This window comes from Cicer arietinum, chromosome 5, assembly GCF_000331145.2.
Source record: "Cicer arietinum cultivar CDC Frontier isolate Library 1 chromosome 5, Cicar.CDCFrontier_v2.0, whole genome shotgun sequence".
Taxonomy (NCBI): Eukaryota; Viridiplantae; Streptophyta; class Magnoliopsida; order Fabales; family Fabaceae; genus Cicer; species Cicer arietinum.
In genome coordinates this window covers 41,781,607-41,795,600 of record NC_021164.2, presented here as the reverse complement: position 1 = coordinate 41,795,600, position 13,994 = coordinate 41,781,607, and positions in this window count along the sequence as shown.

Below are 13,994 nucleotides of genomic sequence, written 5' to 3'. Positions count from 1 at the left end.
CCCAATCGTTGAAGAGAAGAACTCTTGGTTGTTGAACCTTGTTGACTGATTGTCGAGGTTTGTGCTTTTTGATTGATGATCGAGATTGTTGTACTTTATTAGATGTTATAGTGTTACATGTATTTGTGCCACTGCATCGAGCACTTGCATCCATATACTCCCACCAAGATGGATCACGCTTGGTTGATTTATGTATTTTTGATACCTCACTTTTGCCTTTTTTGGGTGAACCCTTTGTTTTGACCTTGTCAACAGGTGAACACATCGACATAGTGGATGGATATGCGATCTCTCGTAATTTAACTTTAAGTACAATTTTCCCAAGTACATGAAGTTCATCAAACTTTTTCACTATCACATCTATTTCATATTTCACAGATAATTCTGAAGGTTTACTCGATCCATCATCATGAAAAGTTAATTTAGTCCACCAAACATGAATAGCGTCTAATGGACTAGAATGAGGGATCATACTATACCTGGCTATTCACATGCACAAGATAGACCATGTGTTCTCCTAACTATGCAACGACATTCAGACTTATTTATACCTATATACTTCACGCGATCAAACTATGCCGCAATTGATCTATTGCATTTTTTGACACAACACTACGCAAACTGGTGTAGAATATGATATTATGTCGATGAACCTTTTGAATTATGCTATTTACAAATAATGCTATTATCTCACTATGTTGTAATACAATCATGCTATTGATGATTTCCTAAACACTGCATATATCACCAATATTGTCTTGTAATATTCTTTTCAAACTCCAATGCGCCAACTCAATTCTTTGTGTTGTGGTGTTCCCAAATTGCATAACTCTATTTGTCCATGCCTCAAAAAATCTTTCTTTGTGAGGAATTAACCACTGATCATGTACATAATCATTAAAGATAGAAGAGCTACTACAAATTCCTTCAAAGAAAGCCAAATTCATGTAGTACTAAGCCTCATCATAACTATAAACAAGAGCCTCCCATACATCCATTATTTGCACCTGTTTCTTTTTTGGAAAAACAATCATCTTTAACTCCACTTTGACATTTTTGCATACATGAAATGAACATAATAAATTGACTGCTTTTCATAAAACATATTGAAATGTGTTCATCAAAGCAAGGTCTCTATCTATAGCGGTTACTTCTACTTCACCACATGTAATCCGTTCTTTCAACATTTGTAGTGCCCACGTAAAATTATCAGCACGCTTAGACTATACAAGAGTGATAGCGTCTGGATGAGCCCAAAATATGTCCCTCAACTCATATAAACCCTCTACCTTCCTATATCGATAGACGTATTTGTTGCGTTCCATCAATATCAAAAGATGTTACATTTCTATTCTATTACCTCTGTGTGACAAACGATATGCTTAACGTGCATTGTAAATTTATTTTATTATCATCAAACTTTTAACATTATGATTCTTTAGTGTCATCAATATGTTTCTTGGTTTGATCATGTTCTTCGTCATATCTCCAAATACAACTTTCTCTTCTTGAGACAATCGGCATAAGAAAACACGACCAATCAGTTTTTTTGGCCAATTTGTGGTTATCGACACCACATATTACATGTGGAAACCATCCCTCACCAACACTTGATGGCATTCCTCTCAATTTAAATTTTCTACTCGAAGTACTCCTGATAGGTTTAGGATTCTTCCAATGTCTATATTTACCGCTTATTTCACAACCAATAATTAATTTTGTCTTTGTCTTGGTCATGTTGTCACAATTTCACATCTAAAAATGAACATGACAATTTCATTTTCCCTTCCAACATTTCTAGCTCATTTTAATAAATCATCTCGCGTATCAAACATCATGCTAATGTTAAACACATCAGTCAAATCAACCATAACAAGTTCACCTCTGTTGTTCATAGCGTCTCTAATTTTAGGTTCAACACCATCATCCATTGCATCAAAAGTATGTTCCAGATCATCATACATTTCATCGAAATCATGATCCAAACCATCATCCATATTCTCAAAATCAAGTTCCAAACCTTCATACATTTCATCAATGTTGTCTTTGTTGAGACAAAATCTCAATTGAATGTTTTAATGAAAACAAACAAAAAGTTAATTAAGAATGTTAATTAAGATTATAAACGTTATTTTAATTTAACTTGTGCTTTTGAGTGTATTAATTTAAAGATAGAATTTAAACAAAACAAATAAATCAGCATATAAAGGCATGAATCTGAACAGACAAAAATGGGGAACATTTTTAACAAAACCTGGAAAACAGAGAATGTTCTCCAGTTTCAAGAATGATCATCACAGCTTCAAAATCAATCAATCTCCACTAGTTAAAAGAAGTTTTAGCCTCTGGATATTACATCTATATCATCATCACTTGGCAAGGAACAAATTGAGATGATCAAATTCAAAGAAACTACTCAAATAACAAAGAGACAAGATCACGAATTAGCAAGACCAAACAAATCTAAACATTCTTGACAACATTCTGATCATTCTGGACAACAGTGTAACATTAGTCTCCAGATTGATAAACATTCTCCAGCTTGTTACACTTGATCTTCAGCAGCAAACATCTTTCTTCAGAATGATACAAACATTCTCCAGCTTACTGATCATCATTCTCAAGCTTTGTTACATCATTCTCCAACCTTATTTCATCATTCTTCAACATGTTTTTGCACGATTCAAAAGACATTCTTAATCTGAATCGATTAAGGACATCTCTGATATGTTTATGTGCATAAACAAAGGATCGTCTCAGTAAAAACTGAAGAAATTCATACCAATCTCTAGATTGATTATCAATCTCCATGATGTGCAAGACTAACAGTCCAGATTGATTATCAATCTCCGTTTATGCAGAAGTTCAGTATCAATCTTCATATTTTTGCAGAAGTTCATCATCATTCTCCAAACTATTTTGGACAGAATCAAATCTCCAGATCAAAGATAAAACATCAATCATATATCTAAAGATTAAAGATCATTAAACACAAGATAAATCTGATCAAAAACAAAGAAACCAGCACAATCAACAAAGTTCAAAAGATTTTCAAAGGCTGGAATATTTTTATTCAAATATATTAGTTTTGGTCAAATCTTACCAAACACTACCAACAGCTCTTTGGCCATTATTAAATGCTCTAAAAGGCCTATAAAAGGAAGGCCAAGCTCAAGGAAAAATCAGAGCTTCAAGTACTAAGCAATTCATTACTCATTTCAATCATACTTGAATTTCTCTCACTCACATACATTGAATCAATTCTGATTTTTCTCATTTGATTCGTAGAATCATTCTCTTGTATTTCTTTGTCAAAGTATCAGAACTCAAAGAAGTGTTGAGCCTTCTCAGTTTCTAACAAAACAATCTCATCATTATTGTAAAAATCAAACTATAAGTGTTTAGTATAGTTTGGGTAGATTGTAAGAAATCCTATCAAGGTTGATAGGTGACTTCATTGAACTCCTTTATGGGTGGAAAAGTTTTAACTTTGTAAAAGATCAAGGTTGATCTGAACTAGGTGCTGTAAAACCAAAAAGGTTCTATGTTTTAAGCACTTAGTGGAAAATCTCACAATTGTGAGGACTGGACGTAACCCGGGTTGGGTGAACCAGGATATGTCGTTGTGTGGTATCTCTTCATTTATTTATTTACTTTCAGTCTGATTTATTATCAAGTTAAATACATAAATTGAATTATTGATTTTAACTAACCAAGAACGTTATCTGTTTTTTGTTTTCACAACCAAGATCAATCTTGAGTTATTTTCTTAAGTTTTTAACAGAAATTTTTAAAAGTGTGACTTTATAATTCAAACCCCCCTTTCTTGTAAGTTGACATTACTACTTCAATTGGCATCATAGCTCGGTCTCTAAAGTTGAACACCTAACAAGTGTTAGAGAAAAGATCTAGAAGAAAAATGTCAAAAGATATGTACATTACTGAAAAAGGGTCATCATACAGACGATCTTACTTTGATGGCACATACTACTATTTCTGGAAAAGCAAAATGCAGTTGGTCTTGAAATCTCAAGATACAGGAATGTGGCGCATCATTACAGATGGAGATTTCATACCAAAAGTCGACCAAAATGATTCAACCTCTGCTGAAAAGAAAGAAGCATATTGGATAGCAGAAGAAAAATCTAAGGTACTTCTAAACTCAAAAGCTCAATTATTTTTATCTTGTGCTTTAAGTAGGGAAGAAAGCAAAAGAGTTGATGAATGCAAAACTGCTAAAGAAGTATGGGACACATTACAAACTCATCATGAAGGAACAAGCCATGTGAAAGAAACAAGGATTGATATATGCATAAGAAAGTTTGAACTCTTTGAAATGAATGAAGGAGAGAAACCATTGATGAGATGTACCCAAGATTCACAACCATTGTAAATGAAATGCTCTTCTTAGGGAAAACATACTCAGTACAAAATAGAGTCAGAAATATCATGAGATGTCTTCCAATAATATGGAGACCAATGGTGAAAACCATAAGCCAAGCCAAGAATCTTGACGTACTCGGACTGTAGGAACTGATTGGAACATTACAAGCACATGAAGTGCTGCTACAAGAAGACAGACCAATCAAAAAGGGCAAAGCAATAGCTTTGAAAACATCTCAAGAAAGTCCAGATGAGGGCTCAGAAGAAATCGAACAACAAGATGTTGATTAAGAAATAGTTCGTCTTACGAAAAAGATACAAAGAATGTTGAGAAAAAGGGATTTTCAAATCAAAAGGAAAACTTCAAAATAGAGGTAGACAAAAGTCAAATCACATGTTTGGATGCAATACACAAGGGCATTATAAAACTGAATGTCCCTTAAACAAAAGAGCACCAAAGAAGTTCCCTTTCAAGAAAAAATCCATGATGGTCATGTGGGATGATTATGATGAATCAGAAATAGAGGATCCTAAAGAAGCCAACTTATATTTATTGGTCAGATACTAAAGACAATGAGGTAATAAATTCTGAACTATGTCCTTTATGTGAACAAATTGAAAAAGATTTTGATAGCTTACTTAATGATTCAAATCAGCTTGTTCAAAAACGTAGCTCTTTAAAGGATCAAGTTTTAAAAGAAAAAAGGGGAAAAGAGAAAGCTCAAGTTATGATTGATGAACTAAAAAAACATCATCCAGAACATGCACGAATCTCATTTAAAGGAAAATAATGAATCTGAAAATCAAGAACGTTCTACAACAAAAACAGAGAACGTTCTCCTTAAAAATAAAAATGAACATCTTAGAAATGACTTGTCAAATTTTATTAAAGCTACTCAAACCTTTCAAAAAAAAATCATGGAATCTCAAGTGGGAAAATTTGATAAAGCTGGTCTTGGTTTTGATAAAACTCAAAAAATGAAAATATATGAAAACTTTTTAGTTTCAGAAAGAAAAGAGGATAAATTCAAAACCAAATGTTCATATAGTAAGAAACTTGGACATCTCAATTTGTTTGCTACTTTAAGAAAAAAGATGAAAAGATTAAAAGCAAAAGATTTTTTAAAAGGGAAGATCGCTTTGCAAATAAAGTTGAACCAGTTTTGAAAAGTCTGCAAAAAAGATAACGTTATCTAGGTTGTTCTCAAAATGGAGAACGTTTTGGAACAAAAGCAGAACTTTCTCCAGAAAGTCTAAAAAAAGGAGAGCAATCTGGAACTTCTTCAAAATCAAGATTAAAACCTCTTAAAACTCAGCTTTCGAAATCAATTCCAAGATCAACAATTAAATGCTCATACTGTCTCAAAATTGGTCATCAAGAATAAACTCACATGGAAATCCTTAATAATTACCACATATTTACCATCACAAAATAAAATTATCCAGTAACTTTCCTTTTGAGCGACCATAACAACTCGCATGAACAACTTCATACTATGTCTTTTGTAATTTTTATTGAGTCAAATTTACACCACCTAGGTTACTCTGTGCAATTTGTTTCAACTAATTCAACCAAAATTACTCGATAATTTAATAAATCACAGCTATATAACTATTCGGCCAAGTTATGCTTTCCTTCGGGCCAACAACAACTCGCATGAATAATTCCATATTACATATTTTGTAACTTGGGTTAAGTCAAATCTACAAAGTCGAGCTTGTTTTGTGCAAATTTCTTAAATTAAATAGGAAAATTTTTTAAATTTATAAAACACTATTCATAAATGTAGATCAATTTTTTTTTAATGATACCGCTTAATAGCCAAATGACTAATTGACATCCCTCAATATGAGTATACAAACTCACAAGCAAACAAATTTAATATAAAATCAACTCAAAATTGTGATTAAAATAAATATTATTGCATAAATTTTAAACAATAATATAATCAAATATTATAATCATGCTATAAATAATATATTCATTTTTCAAATCAAATATAAATTGAATCTTTAAAAACAAAAATTATTTATGCAAATCAATTCACTTATAGATTACATGATGTGATTCTTTAAATGAAAGAATAAATATCTCCCAAAAATTTAAAGAATCAAATCTTCATTTAACGTACTACCAAATTGGGTTCAAAATATTTTGAAATAAAGGCAACAAATATTCTTCAAATATATAATAACCAAATATATATTGAATGTTTACGTATCTTATTTCTCAAAATTAAAACATTGATGGGTTACGTGTACTCGCATGATTTCCGTATGTAACTTACTCAAAAGAAGATTTCATAGATAAATTTACCACAAAAATGTCATGGGTAACTTCAAACTAAAAGAAAATAAATATTACTTACAAAAATTTCATGAGTAAACGTTTCCCATAGAATTTTCGTGGGTAATGTCAAACTAAAAAAATATTAAATGATCAAATACATGCTTTCATCCCACCTTCATCAACATCAACAATAAACAAAAATATTATAATCCACGTGTTAAATATTACCTCTTTATATATATGGCTATCACGGTTAAATTCAAAAGTCTCAATAAAATTTGAAAACAAATAAACTATGATATTACTCTAAAAATAAGGAATTTTTGTGTGTTTGACACTTATTTCATTAGTAACCAATTCAAGTGTATTAATCAGAACCAAAATATACACAATTTAAAAGAAAACTTATGTCATAGCCTCAACTACCTCTTTGTAAATAATGTTCCCTTTTAATAATTCAATCATAATTATAGGCTTTCCCTAAAAGTGTAAGGTGAATTGGATAAGTGTATACCAACAAATTCAATAGCAACATTTTTTATACACAAAATTTTATACATTGACTAAGGTAATAACACCAATTCAAGATCTTGAAGAACCACATTAACTAAATGCTATTTAATTAACACGAACTGGAGAATAATGCAAGAATCATACTTCTAATTTAATACAATCAAGTATGCCAAAATCTCTTCATTTTCATAATTCTGGCCATTTTCCTTGTTACCATAATATTTGAGACCTCCAAATTAAGTGGGAAAGCAATCCATATGTTCAACATTAACCTGAGAAATTACAAGCAATACAACATATTATATTGGGAGAGTTTCCTTAATGAAAATTGAAGCAAAGCCAAAAAGTTGCGCATGAGAGAGTAAGGGAATCACAAGCAATAAATCATATTATATAATTTTTAACCACTTACTATTAATTAATTCCCTCTAGTAACTAAAAATAGACCAATCTGTTTCTTGGAATATTAGGATTTTCATTGATAAAACATTTAAAAAATCCATTCATGGATTAAACTTCAACAATATATCGTTAATACATGAAAGAATAAATAATAATAATAATAATAATAATAATAATAATAATAATAATAATAATAATAATAATAGTAATAATAATAATTTGTTAAGCTACATGATAGTGTAACAAATTTTAGGAACACAAGGCAGACTAGTAATTTGTCAAGCTACAATCAATACAAAATTTAACTTGCAAAATCAAGCACCAATAACAATTAAATGAAAACCAAACATCACTACTAAATTATCAATGATAAAGACACATTGCTTCTACATTTAAACTTGTCAATTGGCTTTCTAAATGATGACACAAATGTGTGGTTAATTATGATGTGCTAAAAGAAGGCAGAGGAAATAAAAGTGTTTGTTGTGAAATTTGAAAACGAGAATAAGAAAGGATCCAACATGTGCATGATGAAGATCTAGCTCAATGTGGTTCCTAAATAATGAAAAATTGATATCAATAAGAGAATCTAGTAAATGAGACTCTCCAATATTATAGCGCACTTTGAAAATAAGTTAAAAATGAACTCACGAAACTAATTTGTCAAAATATATGTTATGGATATGTTGGTTCTTTTATTCTTCATAAGAGCTAGACTCAAAGCATATTATACTAAGCTCCATGTTAATCTAGTATCTAAAAGGAAGCATAAATATTAAAATTATGTATTGGGACGACGTTATTTTAAGTGAAATCGACCATTGGAGATCACTTTATGCCACAAGTTACATATGCAGGTATATTTGTTCCAACTATGAAAATCTTAGGAATGACACACATAACTAAACATACTTACTTAACATTTGCATTGACACAACTATGTTATTCTAATTGAACTAACATCAATGGTGAAATATTTAGTTGAAATTTCGAAGATTTATAGAGGTTACTCAAAGTACTTGAGTAATTAGCACTTAGCATACTTTATATTTATATACATTACATTTAAAGAAAATTATATATATAATTATTTTTGTGTGTATATTGTGTTATTCATTGGTTCAAAAATATTAACAAAAGTTAGCATTTTGTTTATTTCCACTTATAAACCAAACTCTAAGTTTTCAACAGCATATATTTTGTTATGTTCTTATTGCAATTTCAAATATTGAAAGACAAATATTACATACTTTCACTCCCCTTTACCAAAAGATTAGTATCAAACTTCAAGAGGTTTGTGAAATTTTCAAGCAAATAATTACTATGCTTTTTGAAAATTCTAATTTGAAAATTTTCCTTCTTGATATTGTCCTTCTTATTACTACTTTTTCCTATTTATATTGAATTTCTTCATGCCGACTCTTCTACTCAATATATTAACAGCAAGGAATTGACTAAATTCAAAAACAATAAGACTACATTGGAATACCTTTTTTCACTGTTTGATATGAACAAAAACTAGAATGGAAAACATAACATTATATAGAAATGCTTTTAAAAATTGTTTCTCCGAGTAATCAATGAAATCAAACAACTGACTTGCAAATCAAACACTAATTCACTTGAATTCTTATCACTAATTTGTCAAACACTATTCAGATATTATACTGAATTAAAGGATACATAGTCATTAATTTCAATTCACCAGTAATTTCAATTAATAATCATTAATTTCAATTCATAGTCATTCATTAATTACCACTAATTCTAGCCAACCAAACCATTAATTCAAACATCTAATTAACTTCAATTCACCACTAAATTGTCAAAACTAGTCTGGTTTTATATTGAAAAAAAAAATCCACAATAATTCATTTCTTATTTGTTTCAGTTACACAAGAAGGATTAAACTACAAAGTTAGAGATCTTTAAATTCTTACATGTGAAACAATGAATTTGAGATGTTAGGGATTGAGTTGTGCAAAAACAAAATGAGAGAACAAGTTAGGGTATGCAAATCAATTAATAAACCATTTCTTCCTTCATTTGCTCAACAAATAATCAAGAAAATAGAACAAATTAGAGAGACCAGCCGGGAGAATGAGAACGAACCGAGAACAATTGAAAGCGAATAGAGAGAAAATGAGAGAGAGCGAACGACAGAACGAGAGAACCTGTGACTCGATTTACTTACACAAATTTATATATTCAAAAGATTTATTGTATTGTGAGAACAATTCCAAAAATAAAAAACCCAATTCGTATACACAACACTAATCACGGTTTGCCAAATAAAACCAAATCATGAAATAAATTTAAATCAAATTCAATTCAGTACACGATATTTCATCAAAATAAACCGTAGAGAATTTGCAACTCAAACATATATCACCCAAAAAATCCTTATCAATCAGCATGAAGACCACTCAGTTATCACTTATTAGATTTAATTTATCAACCAACTCTGATATCACTTGTTAGATTTAATTCATCAATTATATATAAGACATGTTCAATATTCAAATTGAAGATATAATTATACTCAAGTGCAGAAACAACTAAACATGAGCATTCATATTTTAAGATTTATATCATGTTCGATTAATCAAAGATGAAATTTAGAAATATTCGTATTCGTAGTGTGGTTTTTTCTCAATTGGTACTCTTAATGCAACACTCTTCATATGGGAATGAGGAGAATAAGTTATTTGTCGTTATAGTAGAGACCATATCCTCTATATATATAGTGCAAAGATCAATTGGGTTCCCATTACTTTCCAAATGGGTCTTAGAATATCCACCATATTTTTTGTCTCATATAAATTAATTAAATATGTAATTAACTGTCTCATTAAAAATCTAATTAATCTTATCGCTAATCAATTAAGTCTTTTAATTGATAAATAACTAATATAATTAAATAAAAATATATATCTACATAATAATATTGTAATAATTAAATAAAATATTTCAGCAAGTGATGCTTAATTTTTTTGTATTTTTATAGATGATGATTGTTATTTTCAAGGGGACAATGAACTTTACCAACCAAATAAATAAAATTGAATTTTTTGTTTGTTTTGAGATGCATGAAAGTGGTTTTATCACAATCACATCTCCTTAATGGTCAATCGAAGTGTTTGATAATTTTGTATTATGGATACAATTATATTTTAAAATTAATTATAGTATTAAAATAATAACTTTTTACTATTTTTTTTTTCAAATTCAATAATTTACAATACTATTTTTTTATAAAAAATATTTTATTTTTGGCAATGGTTAAAAAACGTTGTGATAGCTTATAATGAGTGATTAAAAAAAGACTATAAGAATGTATTATACAAAAGGAATGGTGTAAAACCATTGGTAGTTCTTCCATAAACTTGTTCTCTAAAGGTAAGCAACGAGATTTTCACTTGGCAACGGCTTAAAACGGTTGTTGAAAGTTGAAAAACATTTTTATAAAAGATAGCTATGACTATGAGTTTATCAAAGCGTTGTATTTTGAAAAACAAAAAAAAAAAATTATTGTATAAAGCAAAAGCAACACTTCACTTTCTCAGAAATAGAAAATCATTCTCGTAGACTACGACAACTATTGTGTGTGTTGCCGTATGACAACATTTTGTAATGACTCCTTCAGGAAGGAGCAATAAATATGCCAACAACGGTTATTCCCAAACAAAAAGAGCTCTCATCCATATAATATCCCAAATTTAGGATACATTGTCTCATCACCATGTGGCGGCCACTAAGTGTTTAGCGTTAGCAATCAAATACAATCTGAGAAAGAGCTCACATTGAGAATGGTCTCCTACTCATTTATTGTGCCAAAACGATGTAAGCAATTTATTCCCAACTTGTCTAACCACCCCGTCAGAAAGCCAAGCTTGATTGATAAGCCAGTGTCAAATATTTTGGTGACTATGTTAATCTTTAAAATTGAACTCTTAATAAAAATATAAAAAAACACACTAAAAATCTAAAAATAATCGTCCTTTATTTATATCGTAATCAATATCAATAAAAGAAAAAAACTTGTAAACAACATCAATAATATAAAAACAAAAATTGTAAATAACATCAATAACATTAAAACTCTAATTCTATTTTTTATTAATTTTTTTTGTCAGAAAATCTCGATCTTTTTTCTTCTTTTGAATTATGGATCTTTTTTATTTTTTAGTAAGTATTTTTTGGAGTCCTATAATACTCTTAAAAAATTAATTTTTTTTTTGAGATTTTTACCCTACACCCCCACATCTATACCTGACACCCCCAATGAACGTGAAAATACAATTTTACCCTTTTAACCATCTATAACACTTTCAAATTTTTTAACTTCTCATTTTTTCCCTCATCTTTTCAGACTATTCGAAAGTTTCAAAATGACAATTTCCATAATTTTCGAAATAGAAAATTCTAGAATTTTCTAAACTTTCAAACAATTCAAAACTTTCGAAATAAGAAAATTTCAAAATTTTCTAGATTTGGAAACTTAATGTAATCATTATTTCGAAAATTTGAAACTTTCAAAACTATCAATTTGAAAACTTATTATAAATGGTTAAAAAAATATAAAAGTATATTTTCATGTGTGGAGTGACAGATTTAAGTGTGGGAGTGCATGGTAAAATTCTAAATAAAAAATTGGGTCTTGCACGATTGATCTGCCTCCATAGACCCATTACCAACCCTGTTAATTGATAGGATATTTGTTGTAATAAATTTTTATGTGACTTATTTATAATTTGATAAAAACTCTTTAATCCTTCATAAAAGATGAACCGATAATTTCTGTTATCATATTGTGTTTGACCCATTTGTATGTTGTAAGGACTGGAGTACTTATTGTAATCCTTACATAATATTTTTCCTTAAATTGTGGTTACCATTATTTCCAATACATATAGAATTAGAGGAGGTGGTAAAGCTTGACTCATAAAGAGATTTTTTATGCTTTTAATGAGCTTGCATATGGTAGAATATTAGCCAAATTAACAAAAAGAAATGCTCAAGGCAATATGTATGAATATATGTTTCGGGACAATCACCTTCAAATATTATTATTACTAAATATAATATAACAAAAAGAACGTTCATGAATTATGTGGAAGCAAAAATAATATGCCTAAAAGTCATCCCACATACATACACATGCATACCATAAACCGAAACGTTAATTCATACATAAATCCTTACATAAATGCTTATTGTTCTCAATAACTGCACATAAATAAATTTAACAAAAAAGTTGTCTAGAAATTAAAGTCATAATTAAATATTATAAATGATTCATGTACAATCACTCTTAATCAATAACCCACAATTTATTTTGGTCATATTGAAATCAGATAAATTTATATTTAAACAGAAAGCAACATGATTGTTGGATTCATAGCATTTAAAAATAATTAAAAATAAAATAAAATAAAAAATTAATTTTATTAACAAATTTCCTGACAACTAATACTTTCATAGCTCCCCTAAGAAAGACAATATATTAACTATAACTGTTTTCATTCCATTCATCTAATTTAAATATTCATCCAACAACTTTTATATATAAGAATCCAAAAGAAACCAAAAAAAAAAAAGAATTGGTTCACGTAATCATTTTATTAAAGATTATGGCATATACATGTAATAATCAAGGCTGTATATGAAGTAGCAATGTTAATATATAAGGAATGTGTAACGCCCTGGATTTTGATCCAAGACATTACTTAAAAATATTTATTTTCTTTCAAAAATGACATTAATTTTTTTTTTTTTAAAAGTAGTCCATCATATCATATGATCAATAAAATTTCTCTAGTAAGTAATTTGATTTCATTTTAAGAAATAATACAATGCAATTTATGGGATATTATTATTTTTATAAAGACAATTTATTAATTGTAGAAAATGTTCACTTAAAATTGGAATAATTCAAGTTTTTCCTAGCAGAAGTACCCCGCCTTCGCATTTCTATTTAAAATCGACGATGAAAATAAATAAAATTAAAAATTGTATCACAACGGTCTTATCACTACAAGCATCATTATTATTTTATTAAAATACCCCTTTTTCCCACGCGCGTGCGCCAAACAAACGTTATTCATGCAACTCTTCGAGATCGTTAGTACCTAAATGTTGGTGTAAGGGGTCAGTTCATCCCACGGCAAAATTAGACCAAATAATAAGTTAACAACCATAAAATATAAATATAAAATCTTTTTGTAATAAAAGATTTAGAGAAATTGATTTTTATAATTCATAAGGTGTATCAAAAAATTATAAAATATATCTAAACAACAAGTAGTAACTCACCTTAGAACAAATAATTATATAAAAATAACAATGGCAATAAAATGTATGCAAACTATGCATGTCCTAAACATACATGATCCGGATATAGCCA